Here is a 26,395-nt window from a genome sequence, read left to right on the forward strand (position 1 = left end):
GGATTGAGAAAGCTCTGAGAGAACTGTGACTGGCCCAAGGTCATCCAGCAAACCTCATGTGTCTCAAAGCGGCTGACAACCGCCTTCCCTTCCACTCCCCACAACAGACACAGGTGGGATTGAGAAAGCTCTGAGAGAACTGTGACTGGCTCACGGTCATCCAGCAGGCTTCATGTGTCTCAAAGCGGCTGACAATCGCCTTCCCTTCCACTCCCCACAACAGACACAGGTGGGATTGAGAAAGCTCTGAGAGAACTGTGACTGGCTCACGGTCATCCAGCAGGCTTCATGTGTCTCAAAGCGGCTGACAATCGCCTTCCCTTCCACTCCCCACAACAGACACAGGTGGGATTGAGAAAGCTCTGAGAGAACTGTGACTGGCTCACGGTCATCCAGCAGGCTTCATGTGTCTCAAAGCGGCTGACATTCGCCTTCCCTTCCACACCCCACAACAGACGCAGGTGGGATTGAGAAAGCTCTGAGAGAACTGTGACTGGCTCACGGTCATCCAGCAGGCTTCATGTGTCTCAAAGCGGCTGACAATCGCCTTCCCTTCCACTCCCCACAACAGACACAGGTGGGATTGAGAAAGCTCTGAGAGAACTGTGACTGGCCCAAGGTCATCCAGCAAACCTCATGTGTCTCAAAGCGGCTGACATTCGCCTTCCCTTCCACGCCCCACAACAGACGCAGGTGGGATTGAGAAAGCTCTGAGAGAACTGTGACTGGCCCAAGGTCATCCAGCAAACCTCATGTGTCTCAAAGCGGCTGACATTCGCCTTCCCTTCCACGCCCCACAACAGACGCAGGTGGGATTGAGAAAGCTCTGAGAGAACTGTGACTGGCTCACGGTCATCCAGCAGGCTTCATGTGTCTCAAAGCGGCTGACATTCGCCTTCCCTTCCACGCCCCACAACAGACGCAGGTGGGATTGAGAAAGCTCTGAGAGAACTGTGACTGGCCCAAGGTCATCCAGCAAACCTCATGTGTCTCAAAGCGGCTGACATTCGCCTTCCCTTCCACGCCCCACAACAGACACAGGTGGGATTGAGAAAGCTCTGAGAGAACTGTGACTGGCTCACGGTCATCCAGCAGGCTTCATGTGTCTCAAAGCGGCTGACATTCGCCTTCCCTTCCACTCCCCACAACAGACACAGGTGGGATTGAGAAAGCTCTGAGAGAACTGTGACTGGCTCACGGTCATCCAGCAGGCTTCATGTGTCTCAAAGCGGCTGACAATCGCCTTCCCTTCCACTCCCCACAACAGACACAGGTGGGATTGAGAAAGCTCTGAGAGAACTGTGACTGGCCCAAGGTCATCCAGCAAACCTCATGTGTCTCAAAGCGGCTGACATTCGCCTTCCCTTCCACGCCCCACAACAGACGCAGGTGGGATTGAGAAAGCTCTGAGAGAACTGTGACTGGCCCAAGGTCATCCAGCAAACCTCATGTGTCTCAAAGCGGCTGACATTCGCCTTCCCTTCCACGCCCCACAACAGACGCAGGTGGGATTGAGAAAGCTCTGAGAGAACTGTGACTGGCCCAAGGTCATCCAGCAAACCTCATGTGTCTCAAAGCGGCTGACATTCGCCTTCCCTTCCACGCCCCACAACAGACGCAGGTGGGATTGAGAAAGCTCTAAGAGAACTGTGATTGGCCGAAGGTCACCCAGCAGGCTTCACGAGCCTCAACGCAGCTGACAATTGCATTCACTTCCTCTCTTCACAACACCCCCCTTGTGAGATAGGTGGGACTGAGAGAGTTTGAAGAGAACTGTAATTGACCCAAAGTCACGCAGCAGGCGTCCTGTGTCTCAAAGCATCTCACAATCACCTTCCCTTCTTCTCCCCACTGCAGGCCCCTTGTGAGGCAGGTAAGGCTGAGAGAATCCAGGGGGAACTGTGACTGATCCACGGTCACCCAGCAGGCTTCTCGTGGAGGAAGAGTGGGGAATCAAATGTGGCATCCAGATAAGACTTTGTCACTCCCAGCCACTATATCCCACTAGCTCTCACACTAAGGCCCTTAGAGGCAATGGAAAGTGAGTCTCCCATCTAAGCTCAAACCAGGGCCGTTCCTGCGTACACTACTGGAATCTGGTAAGGTCAGGCTAGTTGGGCCGTCTAAGCCAGGGCAAGGCCGTTGTGTGTGACAAAAAGTGGCCTCCAACTCCAGATTGTTGGGAGAATTTAAATATGAAAAAAATAGTTTCAAGAAGAAAAGTTGTTTTTTATTCCCTGCTTTTCTCTACCTGAAGGAGTCTCAAAGCAGCTGACATTCGTCTTCCCTTCCTCTCCCCATAACAGTCACCCTGTGAGGTGGGTGAGTCTGAGAGAGCCCTGATATTACTGAAGAAGAAGAAGAGTTGGTTCTTATATGCCACTTTTCTCTACCCAAAGGAGTCTCAAAGCGGCTTCCATTCGCCTTCCCTTTCCTCTCCCCACAACAGACACCCTGTGAGGGAGGTGAGGCTGAGAGAGCCCTGAGATTGCTGAAGAAGAAGAGTTGGTTCTTATATGCTGCTTTTCTCTACCCGAAAGAGGCTCAAAGCGGTTTACAATCACCTTCCCATTCCTCTCCCCACAACAGACACCCTGTGAGGTGGGTGAGGCTGAGAGAGCCCTGATATCACTGCTCAGTCAGAAGAGCACTATCAGGGGTGGGAAATTCCAGGCACCCAAGAGCAATATCCACCAACGCCAACGCAAATTTGCATCCAGGAAAAGGAGGATTGTAATACAATTCGGTGTACAGTTCTGGTCAACATAGCCAAAAAGGACATGGCAGAGCTGGAAAATGGACAGAGGCTGACTGTACCCCCCTGAAAGGACCCTAAAATCATCCATCCAGTAGGAATAAATCGGTGATCCCCGGTTGCCTGGTTATCACAGAGCCATCATTTAAACCCTATGATGCCTTTATTTCCACCCCTTCTGGCCATTTATACCTCTGGAAATCTGCCATTTGTTTTATGGGTCTGCAATAATCTAGGACAGCCTGTCTCCAGGTTTTTACTGTTGAAAAAGCCCTGAGACATTCTTCAGGTTCCGAGAAACCCCAGAAGTGGCACCATCGTGCAGAATATGGTGGGGAAGCAGAGCTGTGGACACGCCCACCTTGGCCCCTCCCCACCCCTCCAGGCCCATCTGTGGCCACTGGGGGAGGGTTGGTGGGTCAACATGACCATATATGGTTGTATCACCTGATAAATGTTGAACACATTTTATATACATATACCTACCTACATACACACACATCTATACATATAGGAGAAGAAGTGTTGGTTCATATATAGAGAATCATAAAATCATAGAGTTGGAAGGGGCCTCCTGGGTCATCTAGTCCAGCCCCCTGCTCTTTGCAGGACACTCACAACCCTCTCGCTCATCCACTGTCACCTGCCACCCCCTTGAACCTCCACAGAATCAGCCTCTCTGCCAGATGGCTAACCAGCCTATATATATATTTAACTCCCACCCATTCTGGAAACCCTTCCAGGGCCCTGAAGAAACCCCAGGGTTTCATGAAACCCCTGGTTGAGAAGCCCCGGTCTTACAGTCTTTCTAACCTGTTCAAGCAAGAGGCCAGTTGTCATCCCAGTCCGCTACATTGTCCATCCCAGTGGGGTTCTGCTCATATTTTACTTCTAAATTGCTGAGTTTGGGCCCTCCAGTACTTTACGGAACACTCTTATTGTCTACGGAATTCTGAGGTTAGCCATGCATTTATAGGGCCGTGTAAGCATGGGGCTGTTTTCTTTTCACCCTACCCAAAATACGGCTTATTCAAAGTTTATCTGTAAACAGCAGAAAGCCAAAATTGCTGCCTCCTGCTTTTATTGTCTCTCCTCTTTCGCCTCGCCCCCTTCCAACCACTGCGCCAAGCAGAAAAGTCAACGGCGCTTTAATCCAATTTTCTGAAAGCCCAGCAAAAGAAGAATTGGCGGATCCAGGGGTGGGTGGGTGGGTGGGTGGGTGTTTGGAGGCGTGTTTCCACCGGGATCTGCAGTATTTTCAGGGCAGGAATCGAGAAGGTTAGACGGGGCTCTGCCGTTACTAATTCTTTTAATATCGGATGTATTCCACATTGAGAGAGCCCTGATATTCCACATTGAGAGAGCCCTGAGCTAATGCTGGTGTGGACAGCATCGATCCTGGGCTGTTCGTTCGACAAAGGAATAAAACAACCGTCAGGGTGAAGTGGAAAGGTGACGTGAGTCTTTAAGAAGCGTGTTTGAGAGCCTGTTTGGTGTAGTGGTTAGGAGTGCGGACTTCTAATCTGGCATGCCAGGTTCGATTCTGCACTCCCCCACATGCAGCCAGCTGGGTGACCTTGGGCTAGTCACAGCACTGATAAAACTGTTCTGACTGAGCAGGAATGTCAGGGCTCTCTCAGCCTCACCCACCTCCCAGGGTGTCTGTTGTGGGGAGAGGAAAGGGAAGGCGACTGGAAGCTGCTTTGAGCCTACTTCAGGTAGGGAAAAGCGGCATATAAGAACCAACTCTTCTTCTTCTTCTTCTTAAGGACGATGATTTTATCACTCTTTCGGAAACGATGATATCTGGATTCAGAGGTTGCGGCAGGTCCATGTTCCGTTGTATTAAGTGCCATTAAATCGCTCCCAAATTTCATCGTCCCTGTGAATTAGCAACCTCGTAAACGTCCTCCTAAGAGCCTCTTGTGGCGCAGAGTGGTAAGGCAGCCGTCTAACAGCTTTGCCCATGAGGCTGGGAGTTCAATCCCAGCAGCCGGCTCAAGGTTGACTCAGCCTTCCATCCTTCCGAGGTCGGTAAAATGAGCACCCAGCTTGCTGCTGGGGGGTAAACGGTAATGACTGGGGAAGGCACTGGCAAACCACCCCGTATTGAGTCTGCCAAGAAAACGCTAGAGGGCGTCACCCCAAGGGTCAGACATGACTCGGTGCTTGCACAGGGGATACCTTTACCTTTACCTTTAAACGTCCTCCTATTAACAGCTTTGCTCAGGTATCGCAACCTGGGTGTTGTGTTTGTAGACCTGCCGAGGGTCGAGCAGCCACCCCCTTGAGCCTTCACAGAATCAGCCTGTCCGTCAGATGGCTCTCCAGCCTCTGTGTAAACATTTCCAAGAGGGGAAATTTTCTAGGTTGAGTGCTATAGCGCTCAACCAATATAGCGCTTCAGTGTTATAGCAGCACTATTGAGATGCTTTGACCCCATTGACCCAGTGATGCCGCTATAGCACTTTAGTGCTAACTTGGCTTAGTGCTGTAGCACTCATCTTAAGACATTAAAAAAAAAAGTTCAGAGAACGTTCAGAGGCAGAGGGGGACAGGCAGCACGGTTTGAAATAACCATAGTGCTTCTTAGATGGCTCTTTAAGGTAAAGGTATCCCCTGTGAAAGCACCGAGTCATGTCTGACCCTTGGGGTGATGCACTCCAGCGTTTTCATGGCAGACTCAATACGGGGTGGTTTGCCAGTGCCTTCCCCAGTCATTACCATTTTACCCCCCAACAAGCTGGGTACTCATTTTACCGACCTCGGAAGGATGGAAGGCTGAGTCGACCTTGAGCCGGCTGCTGGGATCGAACTCCCAGCCTCATGGGCAGAGCTTTCAGACTGCATGTCGGCTGCCTTACCACCCTGCGCCACAAGAGGCTCATATTTGGGGCAGTACTGTCCTGTATTCTTGGTAGTTGGGGGGGGGCACCAGTGGGAGGGTTTCTGGAGCTATAACCCTGCTGGTGAATCTCCTGATGGCCCCTGGGTTCTGGCTACAGGGTGACACAGAGTGTTGGACTGGATGGGCCCCTGGCCGGACCCAACATGGCTTCTTATGTCTAGGTGTTTGGAGGCACCTAGTGCCTAGACCTCCTTTTCTCTCAGCCTGGAGAAAAGGAGGTTGAGAGGGGACATGATAGCCCTCTTTAAGTATTTGAAAGGTTGTCACTTGGAGGAGGGCAGGATGCTGTTTCTGCTGGCTGCAGAGGAGAGGACACGCAGTAATGGGTTTAAACTTCAAGTACAACGATATAGGCTAGATATCAGGAAAAAGTTTTTCTCAGTCAGAGTAGTTCAGCAGTGGAATAGGCTGCCTAAGGAGGTGGTGAGCTCCCTCTCACTGGCAGTCTTCAAGCAAAGGTTGGATACACACTTTTCTTGGATGCTTTAGGATGCTTTGGCTAATCCTGCGCTTGAGCAGGGGGTTGGACAGATGGCCTGTATGGCCCTTCCAACTCTATGATTCTATGATTCTTTGTTTGGGTGGGCCACAGTGGGAGGGCTTCTGGAGGTCTGGCCCTTCTGAGCGACCTCTTGAAAGCCCCTGGATTTTGGCCACTGTGTGGCACAGAGTTGGACTAGAGAGGCCACTGGCCTGATCCAACATGGCGTCCCTCATGTCCTTATTGACTTGCGTTTTTTAATAGGTGGGAAACAAAGAAACCCAGCCCGTGTACAGAATCGCCCCCCCCCCCCAGAACAGCAGCTCATGTCATCCTCCCCTTGTTTACACTCTGCCTGATAAATCCAGGCTTATCTGACTGGCGTTCATTACATGATTGACCTCTCCTTGTTAACTGAACTCGGCAACGATGTGTCGGGGAATTGGACAACCGTCAATTTAACAGAAACACTATTTTGCTCGGGAAGATCTCCACTTCGGTTCACAGCAAATGACTGCGGTCTCGGCTATATTTTTTTTCTATAAGTGCAGGGAATTTGTTTTTTGCAGTTGTGGGGGGTGGGGGTAGGGACAATAAAAAAAAAAACAGAAAACAAAGAACTCAGCCTCCAGTGTCTTTATTAGCAAATTGTCATGCCGCAGCCACCAACAGGCAATCGGGAATGCGGCAATGCGAGCGGTGAGCACACAGGTCTAATGAGATGCTACGAACGGTGTTTCCCTCCCTTCCCTTGGGTCTAGGCACTGCCTCTGTGAAGGAGAAGGTATCTGGAACAAGTAATGTGGCAGCCATCGAGGCCTTCTCCCAAGGCAGAGTTGTTCTGCTTAGCCCTTAACAGGGGATCTACCGTTGTTCCGCTTAGCACTTAACAGGGGGTTCCGCTGTTGTTCCGCTTAGCCCTTAACATGGGGTTCTGCTGTTGTTCTGCTTAGCACTTAGCAGGGGTTCCACTTAGCCCTTAACAGGGGTTCCACTGTTGTTCCGCTTAGCACTTAGCAGGGGTTCCACTGTTGTTCCGCTTAGCCCTTAACATGGAGTTCTGCTGTTGTTCCGCTTAGCCGTTAACATGGAGTTCTGCTGTTGTTCCGCTTACCCCTTAACAGGGGTTCCACTGTTGTTCCGCTTAGCCCTTAACATGGAGTTCTGCTGTTGTTCCGCTTAGCCGTTAACATGGAGTTCTGCTGTTGTTCCGCTTATCCCTTAACAGGGGTTCCACTGCTGTTCCACTTAGCACTTAACAGGGGTTCCCCTGTTGTTCCGCTTAGCATTTAGCAGGGGTTCCGCTGTCGTTCCGCTTAGCACTTAGCAGGGATTCCACTTAGTACTTAGGGGTTCCACTATTGTTCTGCTTAGCACTTAGCAGCGGTTCCACTGCTGTTCCACTTAGCACTTAGCAGGGGTTCCACTGTTGTTCCGCTTAGCCCTTAACATGGAGTTCTGCTGTTGTTCCGCTTAGCCGTTAACATGGAGTTCTGCTGTTGTTCCGCTTACCCCTTAACAGGGGTTCCACTGTTGTTCCGCTTAGCCCTTAACATGGAGTTCTGCTGTTGTTCCGCTTAGCCGTTAACATGGAGTTCTGCTGTTGTTCCGCTTACCCCTTAACAGGGGTTCCACTGCTGTTCCACTTAGCACTTAACAGGGGTTCCCCTGTTGTTCCGCTTAGCATTTAGCAGGGGTTCCGCTGTCGTTCCGCTTAGCACTTAGCAGGGATTCCACTTAGTACTTAGGGTTCCACTATTGTTCTGCTTAGCACTTCGCAGCGGTTCCACTGCTGTTCCACTTAGCACTTAACAGGGTTCCGCTGCTGTTCCGCTTAGCACTTAACAGGGGTTCCCCTGTTGTTCCGCTTCGCATTTAGCAGGGGTTCCGCTGTTATTTCCACTTAGCGCTTAGCAGGGGCTCCGTGTTTTGCATGGTGACATTTGCTCTGGGAAAAGAATGAAAGACGGCTGGCTGGATTGGGAGGGGGGTGGATGAAGAGTGCACAGATCATACGAAGTCCTTCCCTTCATCAAGACACAAGTCGCAGCATCTGCCGCGGTCAAAGCTGCGGCCCTCGAGGCGTCTCCGGCTGATTAGGTAGATGCTCTTAGCACACCAAGTGCCACACCAGGTGAGGGAATGTCAGGGCCGCCAGCCATGGCTGGAAATACTAAGCGATGCTCACTCAGATCTCTGTAAACAGCAAGCATTGACTTCCACTGTCCGTTCTTCTACTTCGTTTTTAGCTGGTTAACTTTAGCTGAGCCAAATTCAGGGATTTTTCGGGGCTCTGTATGGACACTTCAAACCTGGGGCCATTGGAAAGGGTTTTGGATCCCCTGACAAAGGGTGAATTTGGGTCTCCCTGTCCCCGCCACCTTCAGTATACAGGGACACGTTGGCTGGGTTTGAATATGCAGAGAGGGTGGAGCATGAGGCTTTTTAAAGGATAAAATAGTTTCTTATTACACAAGAGGAACAAATACGTATAAGGAGAGAAGAATAGTATCAGAGAGCTGCATGGGGCCATCGAGGCCATCTAGTCCACCCGCTGCTCAGTTCAGGATCAGTCCTAAAGCAGGATACATCTAAGTGCCTCTGAAGGTGGAGGTTCCCCTCAGTCACCATAGAGAGATTTAACCTCCATGAATCTACCTCCTCTCCCCTCTGTAAGCTGTTTTTGCCTGCGGCCATCATGATTTTCTCCAGCAGAAAATTCCACATTTTAATAGGGGTAGATTTTCAGGTGCTTCCTGGACATTGGGCAACCCGGGAGGCAAATAAGCTGAGACGGGGCCATTGGCCATTGACCGTAGGCTGCCTGTAGCAGTTCCTTCTTTGAGAAAGAAAGTGGAATTCCTGGAAGCAAGCAAAACCAGAGACGCCTTCTGGTCCTTGCAGTGCTCCAGCTGTGAACGACACATGTTTCTGCAACCCTGTGCCCTTTAGGAGCATGCCCCCCCTCGCCTTTTGCGACATATGCATGGCACAGGTGTTCCTTCCCACCTCCTGCTTCTTGTAGCAGTTAAAAAATCCGGCTACAACAACCTTGCAGTGCGTCTACAGAGTTAAAGGATAAAGAATTCAGGAGAAGAGAAAGAGGGAAGGCCCCTTGCAAGGGAGGCTAGAAACCCGGACGCTTAATAGAACCTTCCGTCTAATTGCCGAGACCTAATTGTCTGGTACACGTTCCCCATAAGAGGGCATCGTCCCTGACAGAATGATAAAACTTGACATGGCAGCTGAGGGGTTCAGCCGCTACTTCTAAAGAGCTTCTGGACTTTACTGTGCTTACTGTGGAAAGCTTGGTTTTATTGGCCGCAGGCTGTAAGCATCTTCCGTGAGACCGAGGGGGAAAAGCGGGCGATGCAAGTCTGCGGGCCGAGGGGAGAAAGAAAAGGAAAGATTGATTTCGGAACGCCGTCTGAAGGCACGAGATGAAGCCGGAGGAACGCCCTGCTGCGCCAGAGAAAAAATCAAGCTAACTTGAAAAGGGTGGCCCTCCAAGCAGCATTCATCTGCAAACTGCCTTGGCATTCTGTTTTAGGAACCAGTTACCAGCGTGGTGTAGTGCAGTGGTCCCCAACCCCTGGTCCGCAGACCAATACCGGTCCGTGGATCAGTCAGTACCGGGCCGCGGCTCCCCCTCGTCCTCCTCCCCGGCTGCTGTCTCGGGGGCTGCCCTGCCACTCTGCTGCCAGCTCATCTTTGGTGCTCTCCAGTTGGCTGCCATGGCTGGGGCTCCCCCTCGGCGTGGCATTGTGCAGCTGCTGCTGGCAGTGCCCCCCAGCGGGTGGTGGGAAGTCAGGGGCACCGGTGGGAAAGCAAGTGGAGCAGGGGCTCAGGCAGCAGCGGCAACGTCCCTCGGCAAAAGACTGCCCCCTCCCGGGCCTCAGTAAAATTGTCAAGCGTTGACCGGTCCCCGGTGATAAAAAGGTTGGGGACCACTGGTGTACTGGATAAGAGAGGTGAACTCTATCCTGGGCCCATTCCGCACACATAGGATAATGCACTTTCAATATGCTTTGGCAGCTGGATTTTCCTGTGCGGAACAGGAAAATCTACTTCTAAAGCGCATTGAAAGTGCATTATCTGTTGTGTGCAGACTCGGCCCTGGAGAGCCAGCTTTGATTCCCTACTCCTCCACATGTCCCAGCTGGGTGACCTTGGGCTAGTCAAAGTTCTCTCAGAGCTCTCTCAGCCCCACCTACCTTACTGGGTGTCTGTTGTGGGGAGAGATGATTGTAAGCACTACCTCTGGGTAGGGAAAATTAGGTGATAAAAACCAAGGCTTTTTCTTCATCTTCTAATGGGCTTCCTTCTGTCATTTCCGATAGACCTGTTTTAGTAACCAGCTGCTGGAGGGATTTATTTACCAGTTCAAACAAACCTGCTGAGCCGCTTTGGAGGGAAATGGATTTCTTCTGTCTTTTGTACCCCTTTGTTGCAGTCCTGTATCACTGTTGTGTGCTGTTAGAATGCCTCCAACCACTTCCTGCTATGCTGCTTCGCCCCCCCCCTCCCACCGTTTTTGCCACACAACGTGTCTGCAGATTTTAAAAAACTTAGAATCATAGAATCATAGAGTTGGAAGGGACGTCCTGGGTCATCTAGTCCAACCCCCTGTACTATGCAGGACTCTCACAACCCTCTTGCTCATCCACTGTCACCTGCCACCCCCTTGAACCTTCTCAGAATGGCCCCCTCCGTCAAATGGCTATCTAGCCTCTGTTTAAAAACCTCCAAAGATGGAGAACCCACCGCCTCCCGAGGAAGCCTGTTCCACTGAGAAACTGTCAGGATGTTTAGAATTTAGAATCATAGAGCTGGAAGGGACCTCCTGGGTCATCTAGTCCAGCCCTCCGCACTATGCAGGACATTCACAACCCTCTCGCTCATCCACTGTAACCTGCCACCCCCTTGAACCTTCACAGAATCAGCCTGTCCGTCAGATGGCTCTCCAGCCTCTGTGTAAACATTTCCAAGAGGGGAAATTTTCTAGGTTGAGTGCTATAGCGCTCAACCAATATAGCGCTTCATTGTTATAGCAGCACTATTGAGATGCTTTGACCCCATTGACCCAGTGATGCCGCTATAGCACTTCAGTGCTAACTTGATTTAGTGCTACAGCACTGATCTTAAGACATTAAAAACAAATGTTCAGAGGAAGGCACTCAGGCAGAGGGAAACAGGCAGCACGGTTTGAAATAACCATAGTGCTTCTTACATGGCTCTTTAAGGTAAAGGTAAAGGTATCCCCTGTGCAAGCACCAAGTCATGTCTGACCCTTGGGGTGATGCCCTCTAGTGTTTTCATGGCAGACTCAATACGGGGTGGTTTGCCAGTGCCTTCCCCAGTCATTACCGTTTACCCCAGCAAGCTGGGTACTCATTTTACCGACGGATGGAAGGCTGAATCAACCATGAGCCGTCTGCTGGGATTGAATTCCCAGCCTCACGGGCAGAGCTTTAGACTGCATGTCTGCTGCCTCTTAGATGGCTCTTTAGTGGAAGGAAATTCACTGTATGAACCCTGTGCTGCTTTACTCACAATTGAGCCAACAATTCATAACACCTGGTTTAGAATGGTAATGTGAAAATCTTGAATGTCCCACCGCTTTGACCCTTGAAATATTCTTCAGCCTTTGAGAACCCCCAGAAGTGGTACGATCCTGCAAAATATGGTTGGGAAGCAGAGCTGTGGACACGCCCACCCTGGGCCCCTCCCCTTCCCACTCCCTCCAGGCCCCTCATTGGCTATTTGGGGAGAGGGAGGGTGGGTTGCCATGACCAAATATGGTCATATCATCCAATATATATATATATATATATATATATATATATATATATATATATATATATATATATCGAACAGATTTTAAAACCAATCACCTTCCACCTATTTAGGAAACCCTTCCGGAGCGGTCAAGAAACCCCAGGTTTCCCCCGAAACCCTGTTTGAGAAAGCTTGCACTAAAGTTATGTAGCAAATACACATTTCACTGCTGCGACAGACGGCCGCAGTCATTACCAAAATAACATACCACAAAATGGGGGGGAAAGAAAAATCACAGGCAGGTAGAATGACACTGGTGCCATATTAGTTTCCATTAACCATTGCAAAAATTGCTTCTAAGGATGCAGTTTGTTGGGAGGAAAAATATTGGTGCCAATAAACATTGCGGGGACTGTCAGTAATGTCGTTTTTTTCTCTCGCTTGGCAAAGCTGAATCTACCTGGATTCTCCCCCCCCCCCCCGCCCCTTCCAGATTTACCGGTAATACTTTGTACGTGGAAGCGCCACAAACCATAAATTCACTAATGGCTATAAAGTGCTTTGAGACGGAGGGTCACCGAAATGCAAAAGTTCTTTTTATTGTTTGCCGCCTGCTCTCACGGGGGTTTACGGGGCACATGGTTCACCCGTATTTGGCAAGCGGACGGTCAAATCCGGCCTCAGCGACTGAGTCCACATAAGCCACGTTCTTCGTATTTTCATAGAATCGTAGAATCATAGAGTTGGAAGGGGCCATACAGGCCATCTAGTCCAACCCCCTGCTCAACGCAGGATCAGCCCTAAGCATCCTAAAGCATCCAAGAAAAGTGTGCATCCAACCTTTGCTTGAAGACTGCCAGTGAGGGGGAGCTCACCACCTCCTTAGGCAGCCTATTCCACTGCTGAACTACTCTGACTGTGAAAAACTTTTTCCTGATATCTAGCCTATATCATTGTACTTGAAGTTTAAACCCATTACTGCGTGTCCTCTCCTCTGCAGCCAACGGGAACAGCATCCTGCCCTCCTCCAAGTGACAACCTTTCAAATACTTAGAATCGTAGAATCATAGAGTTGGAAGGGGCCATACAGGCCATCTAGTCCAACTCCCTGCTCTATGCAGGATCAGCCCTAAGCATCCTAAAGCATCCAAGAAAAGTGTGTATCCAACCTTTGCTTGAAGACGGCCAGTGAGGGGGAGCTCACCACCTCCTTAGGCAGCCTATTCCACTGCTGAACTACTCTGACGTGAAAAATGTTTTCCTGATATCTAGCCTATATCGTTATACTTGAAGTTTAAACCCATTACTGCGTGTCCTCTCCTCTGCAGCCAGCAGAAACAGCATCCTGCCCTCCTCCAAGTGACAACCTTTCAAATACTTAAAGAGGCCTATCATGTCCCCTCTCAACCTCCTTTTCTCCAGGCTGAACATTCTCAAAGCCATAGAGTTCACCCTGCAAAATACCCGTTTTCTCCAGGGGAACGGATCACTATAGTCTGGAGATGACCTGAGATTCGGAGGGATCCCCACTTTCCTGCTGGGGGCTGACAACCCTTCTTTGTAAATTAGGGTTAGGGGTGAGAAAGGGGTCTCACAAAGGAAAAACCCCAGCAGTCCTCCTCCCAAGCAGCCATTATTTACCAGGGAACTGATCTCTGGAGATCCACAATACTATATCTTCAGGTGTTACCTGGAGGCTGGCGACCCTAGTTTCAGTTCAAATCTCACAAGGTAAAGAGATGGAGAAGGGGGACAAAATGCTACAAAAATCCACCTGCCGGCTTAAGCTCTTTCAGTGCTAATTGCTGTAGCTACTCTAAGCTAATATTTGTACCGTTTGTTTTTTAAGCTGGGCCACATAAGCATTAGATTATGAGATCTGGGATTTAATAAAGGGGGGGGGTTGGGGGGGGAAAGATTGTCGTATCAAGGCTTGTTCACAGGTTTGTTTCCTGCCAGATAGGGACCACGGTCATTGTCCTGATGAGCTTTGCTTTGAGCTCCTTGGAGCCCGATTTCTTCTTGGCTGGTTGGGAGTCGGAGTGGCATGTTTATTCGGTCAACTGACCCGTATAAATGATACATCTGCAGAAAACTATAACAGTTAATAGTAGAAGTTAATAAATAGGGTGTCGTGAAAACAAAAACAAGAATGTTGCTGCATGAAAATGTTAAAGCAATGTTAATACAATAAATTGTTGGGAACAAATATATGTTAGAATCATAGAATCCTAGAGTTGGAAGGGACCTCCTGGGTCATCTAGTCCAACCCTCTGCACTATGCATGACAATCACCACCCTCTCGCTCATCCACTGTCACCTGCCACCCCCTTGAGACTTCACAGAATCAGCCTCTCCATCAGATGGCTCTCCAGCCTCTGTTTCGAAATCTGCAAAGATGGAGAACCCACCACCTCCTGAGGAAGCCTGTTCCACATATTATTGTGGGTAGGGGGAGAAAAGGATTATAACATGTAAAGAAGAAGGGGGAAGAAACCTCAGAGGAGTTAACTAGAGCAAGGGTAGTCAACCTGTGGTCCTCCAGATGTCCATGGACTACAATTCCCATGAGCCCCTGCCAGCGTTTGCTGGCAGGAGCTCATGGGAATTGGTATTCCATGGACATCTCGAGGACCACAGGTTGACTACCCCTGAACTAGAGAGCCAAGGAATCAAGGAGTCTTCCTGAATAGTCCATTGGGAAATATCTGCAGATCTTTGGGGTGGAGCTTGGGAGGGCGGGATTTGGGGAGGGGGGAGGGACTTCAGTGGGATAGATTGCCCTAAAGTTCACCTTCCAAAGCAGCCATTTTTCTCCAGGAGGACTGATCTCCGTCACCTGGAGATTGGTGGTGAAAACAGGAGATCTCCAGCTACCACCTGGAGATTGGCAACGAGCTGAAACACAGTTTAACTACAGAGTAGTTTCGTTTATCGAGTTGGTCCAAGTTGACAAGCAAGTGGCAAAGGGATTCCTGAATGTTATGCTGTTTCATCGCTTTGGGATTTGGGGAGAAATTCGGTATTTCAAGGAAGGGGGTGGGTTTCATTTGAGACATCTAACGGCCACCCCGTAATATTCAATTGCATTAATTTCAGTCGGACCTCCCTCTTATCGTCCCTCCAGAGGTGGACAGAGTTCTCATCCGCATCGTCATCCACACGATCCTCCCTGCCAAATTTCAGGTGGATCGGAGAGAGTATCCCTGTTTTATAGGCAATTAAAAGCAGAAACGCATTACTGACTTTGTATTTTCCCATCCATTTGGTTCTCCCAGAGTGCCCCTGCCACCTGAGGGATCTTCCCTGCCAAATTTGAAGGAGACAGAAGAAGAAAAGTCTTGGTGTTTATGGGCCTTTTAATTTCTCGTTTTCGGAGATAATACCTGGAAGCATTTAGCAACACCGGAAGGCAAGCAGAAGAACTGAGAAAAAGCCTGAAAGCAGGTATTTATTTATTTATTACTTTTTTAAAATCCTGTCCTTTCCCTGCAGAACTTATGGAGGAGAATATCCTGCTCATTTCATCCGTTTTAGCCTCATAACCACCCACGGGATAGGTTAGGCCATGACAGGCCCAGCCTGGTAGCTATGGTACCTATGTTATACAAGCGATGGTACCTATGTTATACCATAGAATTCCCCACCGTTGGACTGATGGCCATTTTCAAATTTTTTCTTTTTCATCCCGGTGCAATGTGCGGTGTCGAAAAACAGAAGGAAATAAGAAGAGCTAGGTTTTGTTCCCTGCTTTTCTTTGCCCGAAGGAGTCTCAAAGGTGCTTACAATCGCCTTCCCTTTCCTCTCCCCACAACAGACACCCTGTGAGGGAGGTGAGGCAGAGAGAGCCCTGAGACTACTGAAGAGGAAGAAGAAGAAGAGTTGGTTCTTATATGCCGCTTTTCTCTACCCAAAGGAGTCTCAAAGCGGCTTACATTCACCTTCCCTTTCCTCTCCCCACAACAGACATGCTGTGGGGTGGGTGAGGCTGAGAGAGCCCTGATATTCCTCCTCGATCAGAACAACTCTATCAGTTCCATGGCGAGCCCAAAGTCACCCAGCTGGCTGCATGTGAGGGAGCAGGGAATCAAACCCGACTCACCAGATTAGAAGTCCACACTTCTAACCACTACACCAAGCTGGCTCTCAGACAACTGGATGCTTCAGGCTGATCGTGCCTTGAGCAGGGGGTTGGGCTAGATGGCCTCTATGGCCCCTTCCAACTCTGTGATTCTACAATTCTATGATAACCACACACAGAACGGAGAAATGAGTGGCAGAAGCACTGTGCAGAGAAATAGATTTGTGCAATCCTCTTTGGCAGAGAAACAGTGCGCTTTGCTCATAGGTTCTATGCGCTCGTCTGTCACCTCTATCCCCCATGGACCCACTCCCTTTCTCTCCTCTCCCCGTCCGACATTGAAATCAAACCGAAACAGCATCAGCCGAGTGCCAGAATACGGGGAATTAACGCTCTTTGCTCATTATGTCCAAATGTCACCGTTTTTCCAATTTGGAACCATTAAAAAATAACTGCATTTAAAGTGCCAGGGCATTCCAGCAGGATACGGGCTGCCAAAGGTCCAAACAGAGTTTCCTATTGCTGGTTAGATCGGCTTTTGGTTGTCTGGCTTTTGTCTTGGTCCGGCAGCTAGTGGCTTGATCCTAAGACCTGGCATTCCCTGCCTAGGAATCAGTGCAGCAAACATCCAGGGCCAGCCAATGTTAGAGCAGCGCTGGAGAGATGTTATTCTGGAACCGCAATAAAAGATTTGCATTAATTTATTTGCATAAAGCAGGGGTAGTCAAACTGCGGCCCTCCAGATGTCCATGGACCACAATTTCCAGAAGCCCCTGCCAGCGTTTGCTGGCAGGGGCTCATGGGAATTGTAGTCCATGGACATCTGGAGGGCTGCAGTTTGACTACCCCTGGCATAAAGTGTCTGGGCCACGGTTCAGCTCAGAAAGCCCTTAAGGCAGAATCTGAAACACAACCTAAATTTCCGTCAAAGAGGAAAACCTCGAGAACCTCAAGTAGTTTCCTTTATGTCACCTGGCTGTCTTGCCATTCCACAACCCTTGTCTGTTATAATTTTATATTTATCTGTTCCACTATATATTTCCGGTAAGGCCTTGGAGGAGGAGCTGGCCTCATGGTTTAAGTGCCACTCAGCACTTTACACCCACTCAGGACAGTTGTCCCGCCTCTGAGTGCCTCCTCCTCCAACCGGCTTGCCTGTCTGTCCAGCAGCCAGCCAATCGCCTTCCGTCCCACACCCCTGTCCACCCCCTCCTCCTTCCACTTCCCTTCGAGGCTCGGAGGCTGCAGATCCCTGCTGCGTGAGAGCTGCCCCTGCCAGTTAGTTCCCTAACAGCTGCCTGCAGCCTTTCCAGGCCCTGGGCGGGGGGGGGGGGGGAGGAGAAGGCCGTCCGTTGAGTTCTTCCACTCCACCCCCCTAATCTAGCGCCCATTGTATTCCTGAATGCAACAGTCTTAGCCTCTAGTTCATTTATAATTCGACTTGTAGGACTGCCCCTCTTGGTCCAGCCATATTAAAACAGCACGAGTTAAAACACTGTAAAATAGAACAATAGAGTAAAATAGTAGATTCACACCAACGTCCTTACTACCAGCTTCTCCTGCGTTAGTACTTATATTTGCCAGAGCGTGGATGTTACATGGGAGAGTGGGGTTTTTTTTTTGGGGGGGGGGTTCTTAGATGTTACTGGGATCTGGAGAGCCTCAGTTTGGCCATCCGTGCTTTATGGCTAACCCCAGCTAGCAATGAAACATTTTTTTTAAATCACTGTACGTTTGTCTACAATTTTGGATCTCTGCTCTTCAGTGTGCATTTTAGTGTTTTGTTTAGCTCACACACATGGTGCCGATTTCGTATGCAGCCTCTACAGCAGGGGTAGTCAACCTGTGGTCCTCCAGATGTCCATGGACTACGATTCCCATGAGCCCCCTGCCAGCAAATGCTGGCAGGGGGCTCATGGGAATTGTAGTCCATGGACATCTGGAAGACCACAGGTTGACTACCCCTGCTCTACAGGATGCATATTGCAGATCATCAATGTATACAATATGCATGCAATGGATCATGCAGATTTATTAACGCGCCCGTAATATTGCAAAATGCATCCTTGCACTGGGGTAAATTTGGCTTGAGGAAAACGGCATGCAGATAAAAGATCATAGTTTTAATTTGCACAAGAGGTTGAAATTCAAACAGGGAATTTCCCCCTTCCCCCACGTTGAAATTAGAAGAATGAGACACACAGAATTGGTCCTAACCTTACTCTGTAGCCAAGTGGTTGAGGCTTCTGAATCTGATTGGAAGTTCAGCTTTCCAGTTGAGGGGCTGTGACTCCATGGCGGAGCATTCGCTTGGCATGCGGAAAGTCCCAGGTTCAATCCCCGGCATCTCCAGTTACAGACCTCCGCCTGAGACCCTGGAAAGCCATGGAGAGGGGGCCTGGCTCAGTGAGAGAGCCTCTGATTGGCATGCAGAAGGTCCCAGGTTCAATCTCCAGCATCTCCAGTTAAAAGGACCAGGCAGGGGGTGATGGGAAAGACCTCCACCTGAGACCCTGGAGAGCCATGGAGAGGGAGCCTGGCTCAGTTGTAGAGCCTCTGATTGGCATGCAGAAGGTCCCAGGTTTAATCCCCGGCATTTCCACTGAAAAGGATCAGGCAGGGGGTGATGGGAAAGACCCCGGAGAGCTACTGTTATTCTGAGTAGACAATATTAATCTTGACAGACCCAGGGTCTGATTCAGCAGGGTTGCCGGATTTTGGAAAGAAAAAAAAAAGGGGGACATATTTCCCAACTGACTGCTTCAAAGAAGTGATCATGATGACAAATCTCATTTGAAATACTCTTATTATTTAAGCTGTGATCATTGCTACTAACTTGTAATATTCCTGATCTCCCAGTTCCAGAAAAGTGCAGTTTCAGCAGTTAAAAAAAAAGAGTAAAAAAAAATGAAAAAGAGCTGGGGTTTTTTGTACCCTGCTTTTCAATACCCAAAGGAGTCTCAAAGCGACGTACAATTGCCTCCTCTTCTTCTCCCCAACCTGTGAGGCAGGTGAGGCCTAGAGAGCTCTGAGAGAACTGTGACCGGCCCAAGGTCATCCAGCAGGCCTCATGTTCCTCAAAGCAGCTTCTAATTGCCTTCCCTTCCCACAACAGACACCATATCAGGTAGGTAAAACATAGAGAGTTCAGGGAGAACTGTGACTGGCCCAAGGTCACTCAGTAGGCCTCACGTGTATCAAAGCAGCTGACAATCCCCTTCCCTCCCTCTCCCCACATGTCAGGTGGGGGGGGGCAGAGAGAACTGTGACTGGCCCAAGGTCACCCAGCAGGATTCATGTAGAAGAAGAGTGGGGAATCAAACCCAGTTCTCCAGATTAGAGGCCGCTGCTCTAAGCCACTACACCAAGTTGGCTCTCAAAAGAGGACAGACACACATACAAAAAGAGAACATCTGGGAACCATAGTTTCAGTATAGAATCATAGAATCATAGAATCCTAGAGTTGGAAGGGGCCATAGAGGCCATCTAGTCCAACCCCCTGCTCAACGCAGGATCAGCCCAAAGCATCCTAAAGCATCCAAGAAAAGTGTGTATCCAACCATAGGGACATTTCATGCGCTCCCATGCTGCTTCATGCAGAACGTCACAGCACTCAAGCTGTCCCCAAGTATAATGCTCCACAAGTGCAAAATTCCAGAAGGCCTCCATTACGCAGCCCCTTTGCCGGGTATCTTAGAAGGAAACAGAGAGAGAGAGAGAGAGAGAGAGAGGTCTTTGGCGGCTGCGAATTCTAAGGACCTGCATTGATTTTCTATATAATTTTTTTATCAACACAACATTCGCTTTCATTTCCTGACAAACGACCCTGTTCCCAAAAGGTGCCCATAAAAAAAATAATAATGCTGGGTAACTTTTGCCTGGCGAAAAGCGGCTGCGATGCGTCAGCAGGAATTACAGCCAGGTGGCTGAGAATCCGGCCTTGGTTGCTGCTTGGTTGGCGCTGACCAGATGTCTGGGAAGCCTGACAGGCAAACACCTGACCGCAAAGGGGACAATAACCCTGCAACTTGCCCTGGCTAGACCATTGCAGCCAGGTGTCTAACAGGTAACCCCAATTAGGCTCCTTTTTAGAACCAGAATAGTGTGGGGGTTAATGAGCAGCGGCCTCTCCTCCCTTCCTCCCTCCCTCCACCACCTTTCCTTCCTTCCTTCCTTCCTTCCTTCCTTCCTTCCTTCCTTCCTTCCTTCCTTCCTTCCTTCCTTCCTTCCTTCCTTCCTTCCTTCCTCCCTCCCTCCCTCCCTCCCTCCTTCCTTCCTTCCCTCCCTCCCTCCCTCCCTCCCTCTTCCTTCCTTCCTTCCCTCCCTCCCTCCCTCCCTCCCTCCCTCCCTCCCTCCTTCCTTCCTTCCTTCCTGTCTGTGTCTATTTGTCCATCCGTCCGTTCATCCATCCATCCATCGGATTTATAGCCCGCTGCTCTCAATGATGCTGGCTCGCAGCAGGTTACTGGTAAAAATTCCAGCATCTTTAAACCGCCCACTGTATTGTACGTACAGCAGGCTAGCTTACTAGTTTCTTATAATAAGGTTCCTGCCACAATTATTGCAAAGCTTGGCCTGTAAAGCAGTTCAACCAGAATTCTTTGCGGGTGACATTTAAATATACCGGCTTGGAATGGAAGACCCAAATCGTAGGAGATCGATGACTGGCATTTCCCAGAATTTTTTTTAAAAAGACAGTCATTCACACCACTGATTCGGAGCAAGACCTCAGCACAAGGGGAGACCAGGTTTAACCCTTCCCTTGTGTGGTTTTGGCAGTCCTGACAGCCGACCAAGATAACCAACAGACATAAAAGATCATTTCAGTGGACCCTCGTCTGGAATTCAGCTGGAACTAACCTGTTGAAACGTTGCCTGAATTATTCTTTGTATCACACTTGTGGAATTGTTGTACAATTGTACACAAATTTAGACTATTGTTTGGTGATGATAACTCTCTTGATTTTTAAGCTGCAATAACATAATTTTCATGTTGTATATTCTGATTTTTTCCCCTTTACTTCTATTCTGTTCTATGAAAATAAAAATTTAAATTAAAAAAAAACAACTGGTTTTATGACACTATAAATGACTATTTTGCACTTTTGGGAGCATTATTTACTATCATTTCAGGGTTGTGATTACACAGCCCTCTCTTTTTTCCTGATAACCTCTAAAGGGGGTGGGTGGGCTGCGGATTGATTTATTTATAATTATATTTATTTACAACCAAATTTATAAGCCTCCCCTATCGACTCTGCCACCTTGGGGCGGTTCACAACAGTAGGTACAAATAACAATTAAAAATCAAAAGTGTTAAAAACACCCAAACAATTTGTGATATAATAAATATAATAATAAATAAAAGTTCCGATTTCTGGCTCGGAATCCCAGAATCATAGAGCTGGAAGGGACCTCCTGGGTCATCTAGTCCAACCCCCTGCACTATGCAGGACACCCACAACCCTATCTCTCATCCACTGTCACCTGCCACCCCCTTGAGCCTTCACAGAATCAGCCTCTCCGTCAGATGGCTCTCCAGCCTCTGCTTAAAAATCTCCAAAGATGGAGAACCCACCACCTCCCGAGGAAGCCTGTTCAGACGGGGGGCTGTCTGGCTTGCACTGCAGTTGATGTGTTTGCTTTTCCAAGCGTGCCTCAACCACGGGCCCGGCGGAAGAGCTCTGTCTTGCAGCCTCTGTGGAACCGTGATCATTCCATCAGGGCTCTGACATTCTCGGGGAGCTCATTCCACCAGTCTGGGGTGGAGGCCAAAAAAGCCCTGGCCCTGGTCAAGGCCAGTTGGACCTTCTGGCGTTTCAGCTGATCTCCAGATATCACTTATTCACCGAAAGCATTTCTGCTGCCTCTCCTGGACCGTTTATGCACTGGAGGTTTCATGCCGGGCTGCAGGCTGGAGTTTTAGTTGTGGCAGGTTGCTCCACCTCTTCCTGCACTCACATGGGGGAGCATTTGGCCCAGTGCACCTCATCCACCCCCATTGTGTGCTCCTGACAGGGGAGTGGGGCAGTGAAGGTCCCAGTGCATAAACGGTCCTGGAGAAAACAGCTTCTTTGGAAGACAAACTGCTGGGCCTCGTACCCTACCAAGGTTCCTCCCTTCTCCAAACTCCACTCTCAAATCTCAAACTGTATTTCCCACACTTTTCCTCTGATCTGAATCAGGACTCTATCTGGCTGCGGTTTCCCCCAGAAGGCCATTGGGAGGCTTATAGATCTCCTAATCTCTTCCCTAATCTCATCCGTCCATTTATTTTTTAAAGCTTTCAAGAATCGGTACTCTGTATTGGCTATTTAGATCATTTCCCGACATGAAATCGTTACGTCTGAGCCTTGGGGTGCGGAATACGCCATCATATGCCCGGGGCTTGCTTCCAGCCGTGGATTTTCCATCCCCAAATTCAACTGGGGAGCAGATATGAAAATCGACCATTCCCCACGTCTATTCAGCCAAGAAAAACACACAAGGAGACAATTCTCTCCCGTTGGTATTTTTCAAGATCGAGAACCTTGTTCCATGCCGCGTCTCGCTCCTTCTTAATTCTGGATTAAAACAGGAGGAATTTGAAAATTCATCTTGGGGCGGCACTAGTCACAGCTGGCTGCATCTGCAGGTTCTTAATTTGATTTTCCTCCTCAGGTATTGCCGATGAGCATGTACACACCACCCAAAGAGGGATCTTACGGAAGATTGCATCAAGAATTTTTCCTGTGTGTGTGTATGTGTGTGTAAAGGACTTTTAACACATTCACGGGCTCCTGCACCCTGGGAAAATGCACACTAAATTGTAGTGCTACATACCCCAAAACCTCACGATCGCTTTTTATAAATACGCTTTCACAGCACTCATATACTCATCAGAACCATGCAGGGAGACAAAGACCTCAGTTCACCGAGGGAACCAAAAAGGGAAGCAACATGCTCAAGTATAATACACGGTTAAAAAAAAAATAATTGGGAAATGAAAAATAAAAGACTGCCAATGAACCGGTTCCAGTTCGAAGATGGCGTCAAATCTTAGGAGAGCCCAGAGTCCAGGGCCAAGTTAAACAGAGGAGCATTTTGTAAAATCTGCATCGTCAACTCCCAGGTGATCATCTCAATGTTGACAGATTGTGGAAGCTAAGCTCGGCCAGCCCTGGTGAGAATTAAGGATGGGAGACCACCAAGGAAGTCTGGGGTTGCTATAGACAATGGCAGACCACGTTGGAACACCTTCTGCCTGGAACATCCTATGGGGTCCCCATAACTTTAAGGTGCTTTGGTATTATGTTCCCCACCTGAATGGCCCAGGCTAGCCCACCTGAGTCCTTGAAAACCCTATGGGGCCACCATGAACCGTCTGCGGCTCAACAGCACATTCCACCGCCATGCCTTCGTACCTGGCACAAGGAGGGGTGCGGTAGGGGTGTGGGTAACCTTGTGCGCCCTCCAGGTCATTTTGTTCTGGGTTATTTTGTTATCTGGGGCTATTTTGTGTTCCTCATCCCATCCTGGTACCTTTTCATGCCTTATTTTTAACTGACCTTTCGCACTGGGCAATAAAATGTGCATTTGATATCTTTTTACGGCAACACTTTTTAGACTGCTGAACCTCTTTGGTTCCTAGCTTGTTTCACAGGTTGCTTTTGTTTCTTTTTAACCCCCTCCCCCCCTTTTTGGCCCCCACTGCACATTTCAGCACACTCGAGAATCCTTGTGACGTTGGGGTATCTTCTCCGTCACTGCAAGAAAGCAACGGCTGATCTGGGTGCATTTCTTCCGGTCTGGTAATTGACACTTGAACCGGACTGGTAATTGACACATGGGGGAGCTGCCAACCCGGCTTATGACTACAAACCTACAATACGGGAATCCAGCCGTTTGCCCCATGGTTACTACGGGCCTCAGACCCCAAGCTAGAACTGTTTCTGGATCACAGCCCGCAGTCCATGCAGGCACACCTGACGTCTTGACGGCTGAGGTTACCCTTCTAAGCACTGAGACCCTTCCCCTCTCCGTTCAATCCAGAGTCCACACCGCTGTAAATACCGTAGACGTTTAGCAACGTAGACACCGCGGTATCAATTCAAGCCAAGTCACTCCAGCAACACCTTCCCGCTCCTATGCATAAAAATCTCCGGAGCTGTACACCTGTGTGCCTCCCTGCCAGATAGTACTCCATCCCTGCTTACCCGCAGATGTTCTTCGGGGTCTTTTGGAATCATCGCAGCCCCGCTGAGGACAACGGCTGTCGGGCTGGCAAACTTGAAGCACCGGTTTGGACAGAAAATCCTTCCTGAGCCTCAGAGCCGGGCTTTGGGGGCCGAAAGCGTCATCTGAAACCGTGGCCGCTCGCCGTGCACGGAAGGAAAGCCGAATCGGAAAGCCGGGACGGGTAAATAAGGGGACAAGGGGACGAGAAGGGGAAACTGCCAGGGTGAGAAACAGCACAAGTGATGAAAGCCGTGGATATATTATTTTCTCCCTCTCGGCTGGCACAAGGGATCCGGCAGTGGCTCAACCTGGCGTAATAGGCCACGCGGGTTGCTGGTTGTTGCGATGCTATTGCAACAGGTTGTTCATTTAAAAAAAAAAAAAAGCGGAGAGAGACTGCATGGTAACAATTAGTTCCCTACCTGTAAGTATCGTGACATCGCTCACGTGGGGGCACCGAATTGGTCGGACGTCACTTTCCCTCCTGGCCTTGCCGGGGATTGGGCAGGTGTTGCGCCCACCTGTCTGATTTCGGATTTCTCCCCCCCTCCCCCTCCCCCTCCCGCTCAGCTTGCATTTCTTTTGCATTTCTTTTGCGGCTCAAGGTTTGTTGTAATCAGATCTGCCAGTGACCTGCGCCTAAATGCTTTTGCAGAATGGGTAGGAGGCAGGAGCGGTTTAAGGATTTGTGGCACCCGGAGCACCAGAGCCAATTTATCGGGGCTCTCTCAGCCTCACCCACCCCACAGGGTGTCTGTTGTGGGGAGAGGAAAGGGAAGGTGAATGTAAGCCGCTTTGAGCCTCCTTCGGGTAGGGAAAAGCGACATGTAAGAACCAACTCTTCTTCTTCTTCAGTAATCTCAGGGCTCTCTCAGCCTCGCCCACCCCACAGGGTGTCTGTTGTGGGGAGAGGAAAGGGAAGGCGACTGTAAGCCGCTTTGAGCCTCCTTCGGGTAGGGAAAAGCGACATGTAAGAACCAACTCTTCTTCTTCTTCAGTAATCTCAGGGCTCTCTCAGCCTCGCCCACCCCACAGGGTGTCTGTTGTGGGGAGAGGAAAGGGAAGGCGACTGTAAGCCGCTTTGAGCCTCCTTCGGGTAGGGAAAAGCGACATGTAAGAACCAACTCTTCTTCTTCTTCAGTAATCTCAGGGCTCTCTCAGCCTCACCCACCTCACAGGGTGTCTGTTGTGGGGAGAGGAAGGGAAGGCGACTGTAAGCCGCTTTGAGCCTCCTTCGGGTAGAGAAAAGTGGCATATAAGAACCAACTCTTTTTCTTCAGTAATCTCAGGGCTCTCTCAGCCTCCCCTCCCTCACAGGGTGTCTGTTGTGGGGAGAGGAAAGGGAAGGCGATTTTAAGCTGCTTTGAGCCCTGAGTCTTCTTCTTCTTCTTCTTCTTCTTCTTCTTCTTCTTCTTCTTCTTCTTCTTCTTCTTCTTCTTCTTCTTCTTCTTCTTCTTGATGAATCAGGGGTCTGATTCAGTAGAAGACCGTTTCATGTCTTCATGTATGTTCTAGGAAGCTTTTGGCCATATTCCGAAATCAAAAGCACGCTGCTGAGGAATGAACTGCATACAGCTAGACTGCCAGGTCTTTGTTAGCCAAAGGCAGGGGATGAGAGGTCAGGTTGCTAGATCCAGGTTGGGAAACACCTGGGCATTGGGGGTGGGGTGGAGCCTGGGGAGGGTGGATTTTGGGGAAGTGAATTCTGCCGTCTGGATGTGAGCTGTGATTCCAGGGGATCCCCATCTCCTGCTAGCTGGGACGTGAAGCACAAGTGAGCAGTTTTGGCCTTTCAAGGCTTTATGGAACCACTCAGTGACAAAACAATTTGGAGTTTTTTTCTTCACACCTCCCAGTGAGATATTCATCGTGCATAACCTAAAGGAATGCCTTCAGTCATCACAGCTTTTGGCCACAGAGCAATTGCAATTATTTATATCGGCTGGGTTTTTTGGTGAAGGTAGAAGGTATCCGTGGTTCCCTGTCTGGATAGAATCCAAAGCAGGGGTAGTCAACTTGTGGTCCTCCAGATGTCCATGGACTACATTTCCCATGAGCCCCTGCCATCAAACGCTGGTAGGGGCTCATGGGGATTGTAGCCCATGGACATCTGGAGGACCACAGGTTGACTACCAGTGATCCAAGGGGCTCAGTGGCATTGTGGACCAGAGAGCC

The 26,395-nt window shown here is 49.5% G+C and overlaps 1 protein-coding gene across 2 annotated transcripts in view; it reads right to left on the minus strand.

Annotated features, from left to right (window-relative positions):
- The window catches only part of TENM4 (teneurin transmembrane protein 4), a 1,513,397-nt gene that overhangs the window by 702,066 nt on the left and 784,936 nt on the right, over positions 1-26,395 (minus strand). Inside the window, exon 1 of one of the 2 annotated variants that reach the window (XM_077341304.1) lies at positions 24,199-24,221. The exons of the other annotated variant lie outside the window; for it this stretch is intronic. The gene's annotated coding sequence lies outside the window, so the exon portion shown is untranslated. Of the gene's footprint in view, positions 1-24,198; positions 24,222-26,395 lie in introns of those variants that run through there. 2 annotated transcript variants of the gene reach the window in all.

Source organism: Paroedura picta, chromosome 6, assembly GCF_049243985.1.
Source record: "Paroedura picta isolate Pp20150507F chromosome 6, Ppicta_v3.0, whole genome shotgun sequence".
In the NCBI taxonomy this organism is placed as follows: Eukaryota; Metazoa; Chordata; class Lepidosauria; order Squamata; family Gekkonidae; genus Paroedura; species Paroedura picta.